The sequence below is a fragment of the Bactrocera dorsalis genome, chromosome 5 (assembly GCF_023373825.1).
Source record: "Bactrocera dorsalis isolate Fly_Bdor chromosome 5, ASM2337382v1, whole genome shotgun sequence".
Lineage (NCBI taxonomy): Eukaryota > Metazoa > Arthropoda > Insecta > Diptera > Tephritidae > Bactrocera > Bactrocera dorsalis.
This window is the reverse complement of record NC_064307.1, coordinates 19,818,759-19,836,591: the sequence shown is the minus strand read 5'-3', so window position 1 is coordinate 19,836,591 and position 17,833 is coordinate 19,818,759. Positions and strand designations below refer to the sequence as shown.

The following is a 17,833-nucleotide window of genomic DNA, read 5'->3' as shown; positions in this document are numbered from 1 at the left end:
CAGATTGAAAAAGTCGCACGATAGGGAGTCGCCTTGTCTGAAACCTCGTTTGGTATCGAACGGCTCGGAGAGGTTCTTCCCGATCCTGACGGAGCTTTTGGTGCCGCTCAACGTCAGTTTACACAGCCGTATAAGTTTTGCGGGGATACCAAATTCAGACATCGCGGCATAAAGGCAGCTCCTTTTCGTGCTGTCGAAAGCAGCTTTGAAATCGACGAAGAGGTGGTGTGTGTCGATTCTCCTTTCACGGGTCTTTTCCAAGATTTGGCGCATGGTGAATATCTGGTCGGTTGTTGATTTGCCAGGTCTAAAGCCACACTGATAAGGTCCAATCAGTTCGTTGACGGTGGGCTTTAATCTTTCACACAGTACGCTCGATAGAACCTTATATGCGATGTTGAGGAGGCTAATCCCACGGTAGTTGGCGCAGATCGTGGGGTCTCGTTTTTTATGGATTTGGCATAGCACACTTAAATTCCAGTCGTTGGGCATGCTTTCGTCCGACCATATTTTACAAAGAAGCTGATGCATGCTCCTTATCAGTTCTTCGCCGCCGTGTTTGAATAGCTCGGCCGGCAATCCATCGGCCCCTGCCGCTTTGTTGTTCTTCAGGCGGGTGATTGCTATTCGAACTTCTTCATGGTCGGGTAATGGAACGTCTCATCGTCATCGATTGGGGAATCGGGTTCGCCTTCTCCCGGTGTTGTGCTTTCACTGCCATTCAGCAGGCTGGAGAAGTGTTCCCTCCATAATTTAAGTATGCTCTGGGCATCGGTAACTAGATCACCTTTGGGGGTTCTACAAGAGTATGCTCCGGTCTTGAAACCTTCTGTAAGCCGCCGCATATTTTCGTAGAATTTTCGAGCATTACCCCTGTCGGCCAGCTTATCAAGCTGTTTGTACTCACGCATTTCGGCCTCTTTCTTCTTCTGTCTGCAAATGCGTCTCGCTTCCCTCTTCAACTCTCGGTATCTATCCCATCCCGCACGTGTTGTGGTCGATCGTAACGTTGCTAGGTAGGCAGCCTGTTTTCTCTCCGCTGCGACACGGCACTCCTCGTCGAACCAACTGTTCTTTAGCACTTTCCGAAAACCAATGGTTCCGGTTGCAGCTGTACGTAAGGAGTTTGAAATGCCGTCCCACAGTTCCCTTATACCGAATTGTTGATGAGTGCTCTCAGAGAGCAGGAGTGCAAGCCGAGTAGAAAAACGTTCGGCTGTCTGTTGTGATTGCAGCTTCTCGACGTCGAACCTTCCTTGTGTTTGTTGGCGTGCGTTTTTTGCTGCACAGAGGCGGGTGCGAATTTTGGCTGCAACAATATAGTGGTCCGAGTCGATGTTAGGACCTCGGAGCGCACGCACATCTAAAACACTGGAGACGTGTCTTCCGTCTATCACAACATGATCGATCTGGTTGGTGGTTTTTCGATCCGGAGACAGCCAGGTAGCTTGATGTATCTTCTTATGCTGGAATCTAGTACTACAGATAACCATATTTCGGGCCCCGGCGAAGTCGATCAGCCTCAACCCATTTGGGGATGTTTCGTCGTGGAGGCTGAATTTACCGACCGTAGTGCCAAAGATACCTTCCTTGCCCACCCAGGCGTTAAAATCGCCAATCACGATTTTGACATCGTGGCGGGGGCACGTACTCATAGAAGACATCTTTGGTTACATCGTCCTTCTCTTCCGTCGGGGCGTGGGCGCAAATCAGCGATATGTTGAAGAACTTCGCTTTGATGCGGATTGTGGCTAGACGTTCATTCACCGCAGTGAATGATAGTACTCGGCGACGGAGTCTCTCTCCCACCACGAATCCAACACCAAACTTGCGCTCCTTTATATGGCCACTGTAGTAAATGTCACAAGGACCTACTTGTCTCTGTCCTTGTCCCGTCCATCGCATTTCTTGGACGGCGGTGATGTCAGCCTTTATTTTCACGAGGACATCAACCAGCTGGGCAGCGGCACCTTCCCAATTAAGGGACCGGACATTCCAGGTGCATGCCCTCAATTCGTAGTCCTTCTTTCGTTTGCCATGGTCGTCATCAAAAGGGGGGTCACTCATCCGAGGCTTGTTGTTCCTTTTCATTGGGGGGGGGGGGGTGGTTTTTTACGTGGCGGGTCCCAAACCCAGCGCACAACCCTATGCAGGGGATGTTTCGCCTTCTCACGTTAGCTCGCCTTCAAACGGATGTTCTTAGGCTACCCAGAGGATACTTGGTCAAAGACCGGAAGTCGTGAGCTGCTTGAGTCATAGGCAAATCGTTTCTCACCACTCCCAAGTGAATGGCGATCAGAGAACTTTCCTCACTTGCGTGAACTTCTACACATGACTCCATCCTCCCTCTTATTACATGTTCTCTTAAAATTATAATTTTTCAAAATTTTGTACAAATTTAATTATAGTGGCAACTATGCTATGTATGTAGCTATGTATATAAAAAAAAAATCTTCTAAAAGTTTCCATGTTTTGTACGAATAAAATATTGCTTTTTCCAAATTTTTAAAATTTTCTCCAACAATTTTTAATTAAAATTAAGTGGCAACCAAAAAAAAATAATAATCTATTTTTATAATATTTATATTTAAAATTAATAATATTTTATAAATAAAAAAAAATTATCCCTAAACTTTTTTTAAGCTGAATTTAATTTTTTTGTATTTATCTGGCAACCGAATAACCCTCCAACCCTCTGTAGCTGAGATACTTGTATGGTTTGAGTATTGGATATCATGCCTGACGAGCTGGATGTTGTGGTTTGTTTCACTGTCGTGAGGTTATAGTAATTGCCAAGGGAAAAGATGGGAAGATGTATGCTAATATTGGTCGTTCTATAACCCGAAGATATTCTTTTCACCTTAAGCCTGTCTCTAGTGGTGTACCAATATTTTTAAACTAAACTCCGCATTTTAGTGTTATTCTTTGGCGAAAATCCAGCGTGACGGCCTATTGTTCTGAAGAAAACCAGGCAGAAATACTAGAAAGCCTGATGATTAAGATATTACATAGTTTTTAAACCCTAAACAGGATACTAAATATATTCCAAGTAGTCCATAATACACAAAACGTAAGATAGGAGATCATAGATACAGATATAGAGATGGCGGCAGAGGTAGAGATAGAGATGGATATAGCGATAGAGATAAAGATTGATATATAAAATAGATATATAATAATTACGGATGCTCTGGGAAATATGATTTGGTGATTCTGAAGAGAAGCTCTCCTCAAAGCACACTTATCGTCTAAGAACAATAATAATATAGTTTTCAAAAAGTCTAGATACTCAGGGGCACTACTCTCACCTAATCTGTAGTTAAAGCATAATTATGAGTTGGAAACCTATCCAATGTTGATAATGGAAATACTGAGTCTTGTGTAGTTGCTTTGCAGTTCTACCGAAAACTTAGTATGTCTGAAACGGCTCGTACTTGTTTTTCAAGGCCCCTCATACTTCTTTTTGTAAAGTTTGACTCTATATTTATACAAAAATCTGTCTAATTCCATACACACAAACCCCATATATTATTTATAAGCACTTTTATATCATAAACCAATAGCATTACCGTAATACACACTTACATACAAATGTATGTATGTATGTATGTATGCCAAGCGTGCTGTGGCCAAAGTACACAAATGGCTGACGGCCATATGTTGGACAAACTTGTAAGGAAAGTCAATATGCCGAAGCCAAGCACTCAACTGCACAAATAGAAGCGCGTCAATACAGCTAAAGCATGTAACGGTACCGGCTAAGACGTACAGAGGCACATGACAGTATATTTTCTTTAGGGCGCACAATAGTTTTATAGTTTTGGCGTAACACCAGTGACAGCAGCAACAACGCACCGTGGCCGTCTTGTAGCCTGTTCTATGAGCGCGTACCTTGGACCCAGGCCAGCTCGGCCATGCACTTATTGAATAAATATTTAATAGACAATTTCACCAACGAAAGAAAAATATTTGACATTTGAAAATCGCGTCAACAATACCGTAAGCAGCTTGTGAAGCCAACACACACATACATATAGACCGCCACATGCGTGTGTATGTGTTTAGGTGACAATGGCGTGGTCAAGCGGCAGCTAAAATTACTGAAACTTCATTTCATAATTTGCTTTGCTATCGAAGGTTTTACACGTCGTTTCTTCCGGCCAGCACCTTCGGTCCTTCAGAAATTTGTTTTCGTTTGTCTACTTTTGGATATGTGAGTGTATGTGCGTGTGCGTGTTGGTCATGTTGACCAAACATATCGCATTTTACATGGAGTACCCTGAATGTTTTGCTCAAATATTTGCACTGGCTACTGTTTGCTGCGTAAAACGGTACGTGACGGACGGCTTAGAGCGATGTCCATATTTGCAAACACACATACAGGTATATGCATAAACATATACATACATACATGTGTATGTAAGTATATACTCGTGTGCAGCTAAGCGTTTAAATGAGTAATGACGTTAGCAGTCGGGGCTAAGTCGTGGCATGACCACTTTGACATATGCAAATATGAGTATGTTTGTGTTTAGATGTATGTATGTGTGTGTGTGTCTGATGAATTGAAGTGGAGATTTCTATTGACGCTACTGGTGTTTACCGTAAACGGTAGTCTAACGCTGAAATGAGATACTAAAACAATACTTGCGGCCTTTGAAGTCAAGTTGCTTACAATATATACTTAGTATAAATATATGTTAAACAATTTGAAAAATAATTTTTAATATTTTTTTTTGTATTTTTTCTAAACATTATAATTTTTCAAGAATATTCGAAATTTTATAAAAATATTAAGAATAGATGGCAACACTATTTAAAGATTTTAACCACACTAAAGGTAAATAAATGTAGTCTAGAAAATCTGACTGCTGGAAATAATTTCGAGGCGAGTTGCCACCATTTTATAAAAATTTAGGGAACAGGTGGCAACACTTCTTAGAAGTTTTTCAAGTTATTTGCAATTTAAAAAATCCAAAAAAATTACTGTTGGAATTTTCTTATAAGGCTTGGCAGATCTGTAATTCTGGTGCTAAGTAAAATTATTGATTTGTATTTAAATTTATTCCTAAAAATAATTTTCAAGGCAAAAAACACTACATCAGAGGTATTTGCATAAGGAATACTGTAAAAGTTGATATTTAAAAATAAATTTCAAAGTGAATTGCCAGCCACTTTATAAAAAAAGTGAACAAGTGGCAACACTTTTTAGCGATTTTATATTTTTTTACGGGTTTTAAATTAGTCTCAAACTAAAAAACTTGAAAAATTTTTTACAGAAATTTTTTTAGAGTGTTGCCAGACTGGTAAATTTTTTCTTAATTCGCAAAAACAACACATCAGAGATGTTTGCATTAGAAAATCTGAAAAAGTTGATGTTAAAAATAAATTTCGAAGCGAGTTGCCACCTATTTTATAAAAAATATAAACAAGTTGCAACACAGATTATGGATTTTATATTTTTAACGTGTTTCAAATTAGTATCGAATTAAAAATTTAAGAATACTTATTACCGAAAATTTTTTAGAGGAGTGTTGCCAGACCGGCAAAATTTTTCTTCATTAAATTCGACACTTGAGGCGCTTAAAGAGAATTTCGAAAATTTGTTAATTCTTTTTATTGAAATTTTTTGGGAGGGCGTTGCCAGATCTCTAATTGTTTACCTTTATTTTATTCGACACTTAGGAGTTACAAAGACAATTTTCGAATTTCTACTAATTCTTTTTATAATATCAATACTCATTGTTAATACTGCGCTAACTTTTCTTTCAAAGTATTTTTTATTAAAATCTCTTAACGATTTTGTTGAATTTTTTTCTTTTTAATTTCGTTGATTTTTTTTTATTTTTTAAGCTAATTTTATTATCAAGATAAATATACTCAATATTTTATTTATCCAAAAATTTATATTACATAATATTTTACTAAGGAAGTTTATAAATTATTCAAATAATTGTTTATATTATTTATTTTATGAACAACTCAGTTTTATTTATTGCCTTATTTGTTATACAAATTATCAGAACAAAGAACAATATAAAACTTGCAAGCTAATTAATTCTCAACAAAGTGCCGTTAGTAACAGTAATTTGGCGCATTTATATAACCATTAACGCTTGCTGTTCAACTTAAAAGCTGGGACAAGATTTATGTCTTTCAAAAACGTCTAATAACTTTCAGAAAAAAACAATATACATATACATACATACTTGTACAAATGCATATATATGTATGTATATCGCATTGTATTAAAAACATGTGTAAAGACTTAACGGTAATGCAGATTAATAACACAGAATGCTGTTAGCTTGGAGAGGGAGATACCCTCATCGACAAGTGAATAGAACCATACTTTTACATAATTCTTTTGGAGACAAAAATATGGTAATTTTTGCTGAAAACTTCATAATTTCCGATAATTGTTAATATTCGGTTAGCCGTATAATTTATTTAATGAATTCATGGCGTTGTTTATATACACATTTATCCACAAAATAAGTTTTATTATTTTCTGACATTTTTTTTAATTTTTTAAATTTTGTTTACCAGTAAAACTTATTTTTTTTATTTTCCGATTTCCAGACAAATTAATATTATTAAAAAACTTCATTTAAATACTTCTGATATGGTTATATAGTACTAAAACGATCATCCAAATTATCCGGATTTTATCCGTGTTAACGGATAACGCGTAAATATGTCGGCGTTGAGCTTAAGTTGGTTTTTATTTCCTGTTATAGTTTTTTTAATTTTGTTAAATAAAAAAAAATAATTTTGTTATTTTCCGATATTCGGATAAATTAATATTATCCGAAAACTTAATTTAAAAACGATTATCCAAATTATCCGGATTTTATCCGTGTGAACGGATAATGCGTAAATATATCCTAAAGGATTTAGAATTAGTTTTTAATTGTATTTATTTGATTTTTGCCTATGATTACTAAAATTAATTTGTAAACAATCGTATAAAATTGCTTAAATTTCAGTTTTCTCCAAAAAAAAATTAGTCGCAAGTGTGCAAGTTTTTCGTTTCCAAGTAAAATATTTTGTCTGCACGTTTAAGGAGTTAAACGAATTTCAGCTTGAAGCTGAGTTTCTGAAACTTTTCAACACGGCTCAACTTAAAATGCTTTTTTATTTAAATTAAAAAACAGCGTCAACTCCAAATATACCGCCGGATTATTAACTCTCCATTTTCGAAGTAATTTAAAAAAACTCATTTGAATTTTAATCGCCTCGGATACTACCTATGTCTATATTTGGTTTTTAAACAAGTTTCTTCCTGAAATTTTCAATGACATTTTATTACTTGTGATGTCTATAAATCTTCAGTTAACATCCAAACTAGGTATGTCTGCCTACTAACACACATACATATACACACATAATTGCTTACGCAGGTGTGTTGTCGTATGGGAAGCGAGGTAAAAACTGCATATTTATCTAACAAATTGTCAGCGAAGCCATGAATTCTATGCTGTCATGCTAATGTCTATCGGTTCAAGCTTTCGTTGTTGTTATTGTTCTTTTTTATTGTCAAGTCTGCGCGTTCGATAAATTAAGTGCTTATAAATCATTTTAATTAGCTTTCTTTGTTCAATTTCAATTCGCCGTTTTTATCTACAACAATATATTCACATCATTTACGTATGTATGTCCACATATATGTAGATATGTATGCCCGTTCTAGCACCGATACGAATCTCAGCTCCTTTTAAAAGTCTTCGACTCACAGAATTTTAATTATTATCGCCAAAAAAGTAGTTTGATAAATACATAACAAGCATGTGATGTCAAAGAAACCTGAACTTTGAATAACGGCGAATTTTGAATTTTAATTATTTTGTTTGTTGAGAAAGAGCGTAAATCTAAAATGCATGTATTGGTGCGTTCACGTTTTTGTTGCTTAAAATTACGCATTTCTAGCGGATTATGAAAATTTTGTGGATATCGCTGAATAATTTTGGCGCTTAAAAGCTGGTTCGCCTATTTAACTCTGTTTTTAGTTAAATTTTTTAATGACTTTTTAATGAAGTGTAGCTAGCTGTTTTAACCATCGACCGGCTTTAAAGCAAAATACGGTTAGTGCTGAGTATATTGTCTAATTTGTTGTTTAGGATGTAGCGAAATTTGTTTTGAATTATTTTTGGACTGTTATCTATAAGCCTTCTGAGAGCTTTTCTTGATAACTGAAGATCGTTGACTAGACTGTAAACTATAAGATTTCTGAGACCATTTCTTGATATTTGAAGACCCTTGGCTAGAAATATATACAAAGTGAAGTAATTTTATTCCTTTTATCAAATCAAACAGTACTCCAGTTGCCACTTTCGGTCTCCATAAATTTCGTAAGTCAGGTTATTCTGACAGTAGACGTCACAAACGAGATGCTTGAGAACGGAGGCGATGACAAAATATCATCGAACGCGTCTTGAGTGACGCTCCATAAATCATCCGAGACCGAAAAAACAAAACTTCGCTAAAAGCCCTGAAGGCCATCCCAGACGAGGCTTATAACAAGTGTATAGACAATTCATTTAATCGGCTTATATAGTATTTTTTTGTCAATCCCAGTCAAATTTGATTCGCTGGGGAAGCTTTCTTGCTAAATAAGTACATTTTTTAGCAATCAGTTAAATTGATGTCATGAATTTCGGATAGTTTCGTGATTTGCGCTTATCCGGATAATTAATTTTATCACATTCTAATATTTTTTCTTAGTTTTGACTATATAAATTAGTATTTCGAGTAATATTCGTTTATCCGTATAATTAATATTATGATATCCGGTATTGGTTAAATACGTTTATCTGGACAATTAATTTTATTACATTCTGATATTTTTTTTTTCATTTTGTAAATATTTGTTTATCCCAAAAATTGATTTTTTAATTTTTCAATAAACGGTTTAACGACTTTTACTCCAAAAACTAATTTATATACATTCTAATACACATAAACCGAATTGTAGCGTCTATCCGCATTATCCGAATTTTATCCGTGTGAACGGATAATACGTAAATGTATTCAAATGGTTCTAAATACATTTTTTAGTTATATTTATTTAATTTTTTCTTTATTTACTAAATCTGTCCTTCTATATTTTCTGAAAACTGTTGCTATATTGGCGAAATAAGAAAGAAAAAGCTACCAGCAGATCAAAGCACTAAAAATACCTGAACTAATAAACAGGCCTTAAAGACTTATGATTTATAGCCGAATGGCTAAAAGCTAAACATAAATAATAAACTATTTTGACATTCTCTCGCTAATAAGAGCAACTTTCTTCCAAAATATTTTTTTATGACAAAAACTTTAAAAATGAAACACACTTTTAATACCCGATCATTAAAAAGATATTACGACGAATTTTCTCAAATGAAATCAATTTTCCTGTAGTCAAAATTAAAGGTACAGCCTATGAATGGCCCGTTGTCCAAAATAGTAATTAGGCACTTACCTCCTATAACTTTATCACCTACTGCACGGCGGACAAATGAGCGTTTCGTTTTTGAAGTCTGCAATAAAAGACGAAAAAGACGAAAATACAAATAGATTTTGAGTACATAGTATTAAAAATAATGTGTTCATTAGCGTGTACAAGCAATTAAAGTAATTTATGACTCGTAAATGTCAGGGGAATTGAACAAAAGTGTCCCAAGCGGACAAGGAGAAGCATGCAAATGGCCGGATCACTGGCAGATATGCATAAAAAATACATATATTTGTGAGTGTGTATGTATGTCAAGCCATGTGCGTATGTGTGTGTATATGTGCATACATAAAGTATATTTTGTAAGATTTTCAGCGAGTAAATTTAATAGATTTGCCGCAAGACAGCCGAAATTAGACGGCATTTTCGTAGAAGCTTTCAATCATCCGGCTAAATTGGCCGTGCTTGGTACTAAAAAACACAAAAAAACAGCAAAAACAAAGACATAAATTTCTATGCAAATATGTTAAAATATCTATGCAATTTACAGTTATAAATAAGTACCAATATTGGCAGCGGCGCATAACATAAGTGCAGCGAACGTCAAGCAAAGCGAAGACCAAAAACGTCATCAAAGTTTGCACTTGAAGTTGCTCATTTGTATTATGCATATGTGTGTGTCAGTGTTTGCTTGCATAAATTTTAGCGCATTCCAACAGTTGCCAACTGGCCACGAAATTATATTTTATTGGCGTACATAAAAAAATTGACGTTAGTTCACCTTTTGCTGTTATTTTAGTGGCATTTCACGTTCCGCTATGAGGCGCAGATTAACACGTGCTCGGCTTTATGCAAAATTGATGAGCTTTTATATTGGTATGCCATTTGCATAAGTATCTATAAACACACACACATAAGTATTTTTTTCATATATATACATATGTATATTTACAAGGGTACATAAATAATTTTTTATTTGTCTGTGGCTTTGTGCGCGCGACACGAATTTCAAAATTCTTCACGAATTCGTTGGATATAAAAAAGGTTAAAAGGAAAAGAAAATTAAAAAAATTAACAAATTGTATTAACACAAATTATAAGAAAATTAAAATTAAGTACAAAAAATAATAATAAATAAATTTAAAAAATATAAAAAAATAAAAAAATTAAAATTTATACAAAAAACTTAAAAATAAAGAAATTAAAAGTAAAAAATTTAAACAAAACAAAATTAAGTAAATAAGTTAAAAAAATAATAAATTCACAAAATAATAAAAAAATAAAAAAAATAATAATTTATCAAAAAAATATAATAATTAAGTTAATAAAAAAACTTAAAAGACTATAAATGAATAACACGAAAAAGTTAAAAACAATATCATAAAATGCGAAAAAATTCCAAGAGAATAAAAAATTAAATAAAAAAATTAAAAAACTATAATTAACAATAATTATAGAAAAATTAAAATCCTACAAAAATTAATAATAAATAAATTTTAGAAGATTAAAAAGAAGTAATACAAAATAAAAAAAAAATTAGTTAATCAAATTGATTGAAAATAACACTAAAAGCACATTTTGTTACAATAATTTTTAAGAAAAAAAAAACAAAACGATAATAATAAATAAATTAAATTGATAGAAAATTTGAAAAACTAAAAAAAATATATGTAACAGGAAACGAAATTAAATTAACAATGTAAGTAAAAATTTAAAATAATTAAATTAAAAATTTAAATAAAAAGAAAATAAATTAATTTTTAGAAAATTTTAGAAATTGTGGACAGAAAAAAAATTAAATTTATAAAAAAATTAAACAAAATTAAAAAATAATAAAAATTAAAGAAAAATAAAAACAGAATCGATAAAAAATATAAATTTATGCAAAAAAATTAAATAAACATAAATTTATTTAGTAATTTAAAAAATTAGAAAATAAATTAATAAAAAAATTTTGCAAAACTAAATTAGAAAGTAAATTTAAAAAGAATTTCAAGAAAATTAAAAAAAAAAATTAAGATTAGAAAAAAAATTAAATAAAATTTAAAAAAACTAAAAAAAAATTGAAATACAAATTGCAAAAACATATTTCAATAATTAAAAAAATTTAGAAGTTTAGAAAAAAAAAATAAATAAAATTAAAAAAAAAATTTTAATTAAAAAAAAATTGAAATAAAAATTGCGAAAAAAAATTTCAATAATACACAAATACGTAAATGATTATATAAATACTATAAGTTTGTTCGTATATACATACATACATATATCACATCTGTTCTTAGGTCTATGCCCTTCCACGCTGTCTGACAAATTTTGTTAAACACTTCTCAGCACACTTTGCATAAAATGTTGAAATTCTTCGAAAAGCTTTAAATAATCAAACATAACACACACACATAAACATATGTATATACATACAATACCATATACATACTTATGTGCGTCTAAATTATGACCACAAACAAACATCAAATTCAATGACCCTTTTGTTCCCTTTTGACAATCATTCTTGCGAGCGCCAAAACAAAACACCAAACCGTTTTGCAGCTGCAAAATTTAAGCAGAATCAATCGTCTCATTTAACACGATCGTTTAGCATTAAAGTTTTAAGTCGAAGGCATGAATTTAAAGCTTGCTGTGCGGTTTAGATACGGATTAAAGTAATGATTTGGCAAAAGCTAGCAAAAAATTTTAATTTTCATTACATTTTTGTGTTTTTCTATACAAAAAGAAAAAACAAGACTGTAACTGTAATTGATCGCGTGACTACTATGATGTAGGTCCAGAGTTCAAATACCTACTTTAGTTAACTTAAAACTAAAATACTTGAAAAAGATATTAGAGACTCTGGTCTCCTTAAAGCGTACTCGTCGCCTCCTAGTGTGTTTCTGACATGAAAAACTGATGATAAATCCCATCAAATTGGACTAAAATAACATATACGAGCACATAAAAATGAATATGTCATTAATTTTACTTTTTAGCAAATTAAATTCTTTCCCATACTTTCAGTAAGGGTTCTCTTAACACTGCTAGTATGCTTATGCCATCTTTAGAAGTTCATTTTGAGTTTATAGAACAAATGTTCAAAGTGTCCTTAGTCAGTAGAAGTGGTAGAACTAACTTTTGTGGAGCTATGCTGTATCCGACACTGTCCCCTCTTTGAATCAATGCCTTGGTCGAATTTTAAGTTCACATAAATTTGAATAAAAATCTTTGTCACTCAATACATGAACGAAAAAATTAAATTTCCTGACAGAACACAACAGAGAGTCAACATTTTTCGCGTTTCCAATGATAGTCGGGTCTATATATTCAAAACAGATTGTGATTCTTATTAACCCTCGGTAGATTAAAGCTGCAGTATTCTTGGAAAATACTTTGAGAACTGCTTTCAATCTCTAAAGTCCAACCTTCTACTTATCAAAGAGCAATCTTTAGATTCAAAAACATTGATACTCCATTCTCTTGCAAATGAAAAATTGCCGCAAGTAAGGGTTCTTTTTTACTATTTTTTTCTTATTTTGTCCATTTAACCCCTTAGAAGCAAATTCAGCAAATAATTCAAACCTAATACATTTGCTGTTGAGAAGGGCTATTTTTCTGGTATGTATTTTGACTACACAAATTATTGAAAAGAGATGAGTTTGATTAGAAGCATAAAAACATAATCATCAGAAGCATTTTTTTCAAATCCACAACAGTGCATGTTAGTCTAATTCTCTGGTCTCAAACTTGTGGTTTAAGCGCAGCCTAATCAAAATTACCAATGATAACAATCCAAAGAAATTATTTAGTGTGTTTTGGTCTCTCTGTTGTTTCTTTTTCTTAATTAAAATATGATATTGATTAAGATTTCTTAGAATATAATAACTAAAATGGAAAGTCAAATGAAGTTTCAGCGAATTTTCAATGTAATATGATGCGAGGATCTTACAGAAACAGAAACTGAAACTTTCCAGATTCAGAAAGATATTCAGATATATGTAAGTACTTTTGGAACGATTCCATCACTTAGAGACAGTGGAATCGAGAAATGTTTCAATGACATACGAGTAAACTCGAGTTTAACATAATATGATTCGATGATCTAACAGAAACAGAACCAGAGAAAGGTTTCTGCTTCAAGTTTCAGTTAGATGTATTGTAGACATTTTAGAAACAATTCCAACCAATTATAGACAATGTGCTTGAAACATATTTAAAGGACGTAAACTCGAGTTTAACGCTTCTTGTTTGTGAACGGGTTCTGTGTTGAAGAATCTTTTCTGTGTAGTTAGCTATATATGAAAACTTAATTCAACAATCTGGTGTATCTGGTTGACTCTCTAGAGCTCCTTTTCTCAACTCGAAAAGCAATATTAAATATAGAGATTAGACAAAATAAACAAAATATAAAGTAGTACTTAGTTTCTTGAAGAAACGTACTTTCCAAACGACTTTTCAAAGATTTTCAGTCTGTTTTTGGCCTTCCGAAACTATATAAAAGTAAAATTTATACATATTATGACTATATAGGGCTGAAACCGATTTTTTCTATAAGAAACGGTTATAAATGATTGATAGCAATGAACCATATTGCATTACAGCAAAAGTAGTTCTGGAACTAGTGCTTCAAGATGAAATTTCATACATATAAATATATCCATATGTTCGCTATACGCCCCCCTACTCGCTGCTTTCCCACTCATTGGTATTTCGAGTTCGTTAAATGCTTCCGTGTAACAACTAAAATTTACATAGTTCGATAAAAAAGAAAAACGTCTGTTAAACAAGCATTTTTGACAGCAATTTTCAGACCTAATGGCCATTCGCTTGTAAACTGCATAATTATGAAAAAAATTTACATCTGCTGCGCCAGCAAAGAGCCAAACATATTAATATGTGCGTACAAGAGCTGAATCAAGACGCGGTAAGCGTTTTTTGTTGTATTTTGTTTTTTTTTTTTGCTCGTAACCGTCGAGCGCTGCAAATGGGCGCAGTTAAATAGTTGAACATGAAAAAATTATTTGACATAAATTGTTGGCAAACGAACAGGAAACTAAGCGACTAACAGACGGCCTGCCTGCCGCGCCGCCTGAGTACGTGGTCCGACCCGACTGTTAAGCGGGGCTGGGTTTGTGTGCCTTCAGCCGTACTTGTCTATTTTCTATAATATTTTTTTCATTCAAATTTTTCTTTGTTTTTTTGGCGTTTTCGCTGCTTAGAGGTGTGGGTACGCAATTTAACGACGATCTAACCGTTGTGCTATGCTGCGTTTGCCATGCGTCCGCGACTTGCTATGCGCTCATAAACATGCATATTATATTGTTAATATTCAAATGCGTATATAATACACATAAAACACGAAAATTATTTGAATCGGATGACTGGCGAAGGCGCGCCGCCGCCGCTAACGCGCGAGGCAGTGTGCGTGCGCGCCTCTGTGTGTGTGTTTGAGTGGCAAAAGGTGATAGAGGCCAAAGCGCCAGAATGCCAGAGTATGCGCATTATCGGCACCAAGTGATCAGCAGCAGCGGTATCTTAGCGGCGACAGCGGCAGCAAAGGACACCGCGCACATAAGACGCACAAGCAAAGAAGACATAACAGTGCATAGCGGTAGTGCGGTAGAGCGCTAGGACGAGGGGTGTATTTCTATGCCAGCACTCACGTCTAGGCGTGCAACTACAACTCTATTTCTACGAATGACACAACGTACACAAATGAGCGGCGCAATAAAAATGCTAAGCGAATGTCATGAGTCGCATCGAGTGGTGCGGCTGCGCGCCTGCGCTCTCGCTTGTCCCCACAACGACAATTCTAGACAATTACTAACTTCCACTTATTAACTCGCCACGGCTTCGCGTTCCTTACACTGTTTGCAAGTGTCTTGTGCAGACAATGGACTCATGGACTCCTTACAGCTTGCATAACATAGCGTCGCAACGCGTTGCATTTGCACCTGTTCGCCAGCTTGCCGTACTGTTGGCATTTGTGGCAGCAGGATGTTTCAATTTTTTGTTTCCATTTTCTTTTCTGCGGGTGAAGGCGATTAGCATTAGAAGAATGTGAAACGTGTTTCTACAACGCTGACATGTTGTTAACGTGCCACCAAAGTTTGTGTCTACAACAGAGTAGTTGGTCAACTCTGCGTGCAGGTTGGTAGAGACTTAAAAGTTTAAACGTGAATGACAAAGGGCGCCTGAAGTTGAAGCGAAATCGGCAGCGCGCGTTTGAGAAAGGTTATTTTGAAATTGTGGTCCAATTTTTATATTTCTGAAGGTCTCTCAGAGTTCTTGCCATCAACCCATTGTTATAGATTTAGGTAGAGATGGGAAGTGGGATTATGTAAGATGCAGATCACTTATGTAAACACAAGCTTATGATCGAAGAATTATCGTTGATAACTAAGTCGATAAATAAAATCTAGTCTCTTTCCAAGTTTAACTAATTGCGAGCCGATACTATTTCATGGAAGCCTCACTAAGGCTACTCAGATAGGAAGTTGGTATCCGACAGTCCAGTCAATAGTTGAGTGAAACAGTTTAAATGGCATAAACTCGAGTTTAAGCTTTTGAGTTTAGGAGTCTCAGGGCTGTGTACCCATAAACTCCGAAAAACAGAACTGCTAAATGAGAGTTAAAGATAATTCTCAAAAAATGCCAAATTAAATGCTCTAAGAGGGTAAAAGGATTACTTTTTGTACGGTTAACTCCGAGTTTATGAGTTGTGTTTAGCCTAAATAAACATGAGTTTTTAGGAAATATAGAGCTTAAACTTAATAGCGCTCAATTTCGTCCAGTGCGCTGTAAATTTTCTTTAAATCAAGGTTTTGTTTTCAGTAACTCAAAAATATAACAAGAGTTTAATAAGAGTTTAAAATAAATTTTTCGAAAATACGAAATTATGGGCTAAATGAAAGTAAAATTAACAATTTTTTATGGTAAACTCCGAGTTTTTGAGTTGTGTTTAGCAAACAGTAGAGTTTAAACTTTTAAAAAATAATATCGACCAATTTCGTCCAGTGCTTTATAAATGTTTTATAAATAGTTAACTCCAAAATATAAAAAGTGTTTAATGAGAGTTACGATTAAAGTTTTCAAAAATACCAAAATATATGCAAAGAACAAAAGAAGTAAAGCAACATTTTTTTAGGGTAAACTCCGAGATTATGCTAATAAACTCGAGTTTTTACAAGCCAGAAGAGTTTAAACTATTAAAAAATTTATATTTATTTGTGGTCAGTTTCTTCAGTGCAGTGCTATTTTTTTAAATCAAGACTGCGTTTCCATAAACTCCAAAAATAAGCAGTGTTTAAGAAGAGTTATAGCAGAATTGGTATAAATACTAAAATAAATGTGCAAAGGGCGTCAAAAGAATTTTATTTATCCGGTAAATTCTGAGTTTTACGGTAAACTCCGAGGTTGAGCTTCCATAAACTCCAAAATATTAAAAGTGTTTAAGTAGAGTTTACGTTTAATATTTAAAAATATCAAAATATATGTACAAAAAGCGACAAAAGAAAAATTTTTCACGTTAAACTCCGAGTTTATGAGTAGTGTTTGTTGCCAATAAACTCGAGTTTAAAACAAAACGTGAAAATATTATATATATGAAAAAATATGAGTTCACCTAGCCCTTTTGAAACATTTAGAGAGTTGAGAGAGCCAACTTTAACCTGCTGTAACCATTAACACGTAGTTTATGATAGAAATATTCATAACTATGTCAAGTTATTTCATCATTCTGTATAGATTGTTATATAACCCCTTTTCTATACAAAAATTTTGACTCCAGAAAGCACTTTAAGCTGCACAAAACCATAATACTTTGCCAGCAACATATTGCTTGGGTATAAAAAACAGCTTTCCACACAACTGTATATATAGAGAAGTCTTGTCATTTCATTGTTCCGCGTAACAGTGCGGCTTCAAGTAAATATGCGCGTCGTAATTGAGTTGAAATACCTTGACGCTTTGCGTCTGTCCACGCAGATAGCCAACGAAGATGACATTTCTACAGCGGCATTGTGTCTTTGGCGGACTTTGTGTGGCGGTCGGTTGCGTGGTCTCTTCATATTTAATTGTATTCTCAACTAACAGCTTTACAAGTGCTTAGTGGCTTGTGATGACTTTTATTGTTGTTGTTGCCTATTGTTGTTTTTGTTTGTGTGTCGGACCAAACAAAATAGATGACGCGGCAGAAGAATTAATTTCGATAAGAAGTAAATTAAACTGTCATTAGTTCACCCTTTTGGCACAAGTGAGCGCGCGGTCACTCGCAGTTTACTGTTGTTGTTGCTGTTGCTTTTTGCTTTTTATTTTCGCCGAAGTCAGCGCCGCTTGCTCTTTCGACGCTGAGTCCACGCACCTTCAATTCAAATGCCATTCAAGTGTTTACTTTTTTACCTTTTTTGT

The 17,833-nt window shown here is 34.0% G+C and overlaps 1 long non-coding RNA gene across 2 annotated transcripts in view; it reads right to left on the bottom strand.

Annotated features, from left to right (window-relative positions):
- The window catches only part of LOC125778597 (uncharacterized), an 81,554-nt gene that overhangs the window by 10,882 nt on the left and 52,839 nt on the right, over positions 1–17,833 (bottom strand). For both annotated transcript variants that reach the window (XR_007422796.1, XR_007422795.1), the window contains one exon: positions 9,464–9,521. This is a non-coding gene — a long non-coding RNA (uncharacterized LOC125778597). The remainder of the gene's footprint in view (positions 1–9,463; positions 9,522–17,833) is intronic.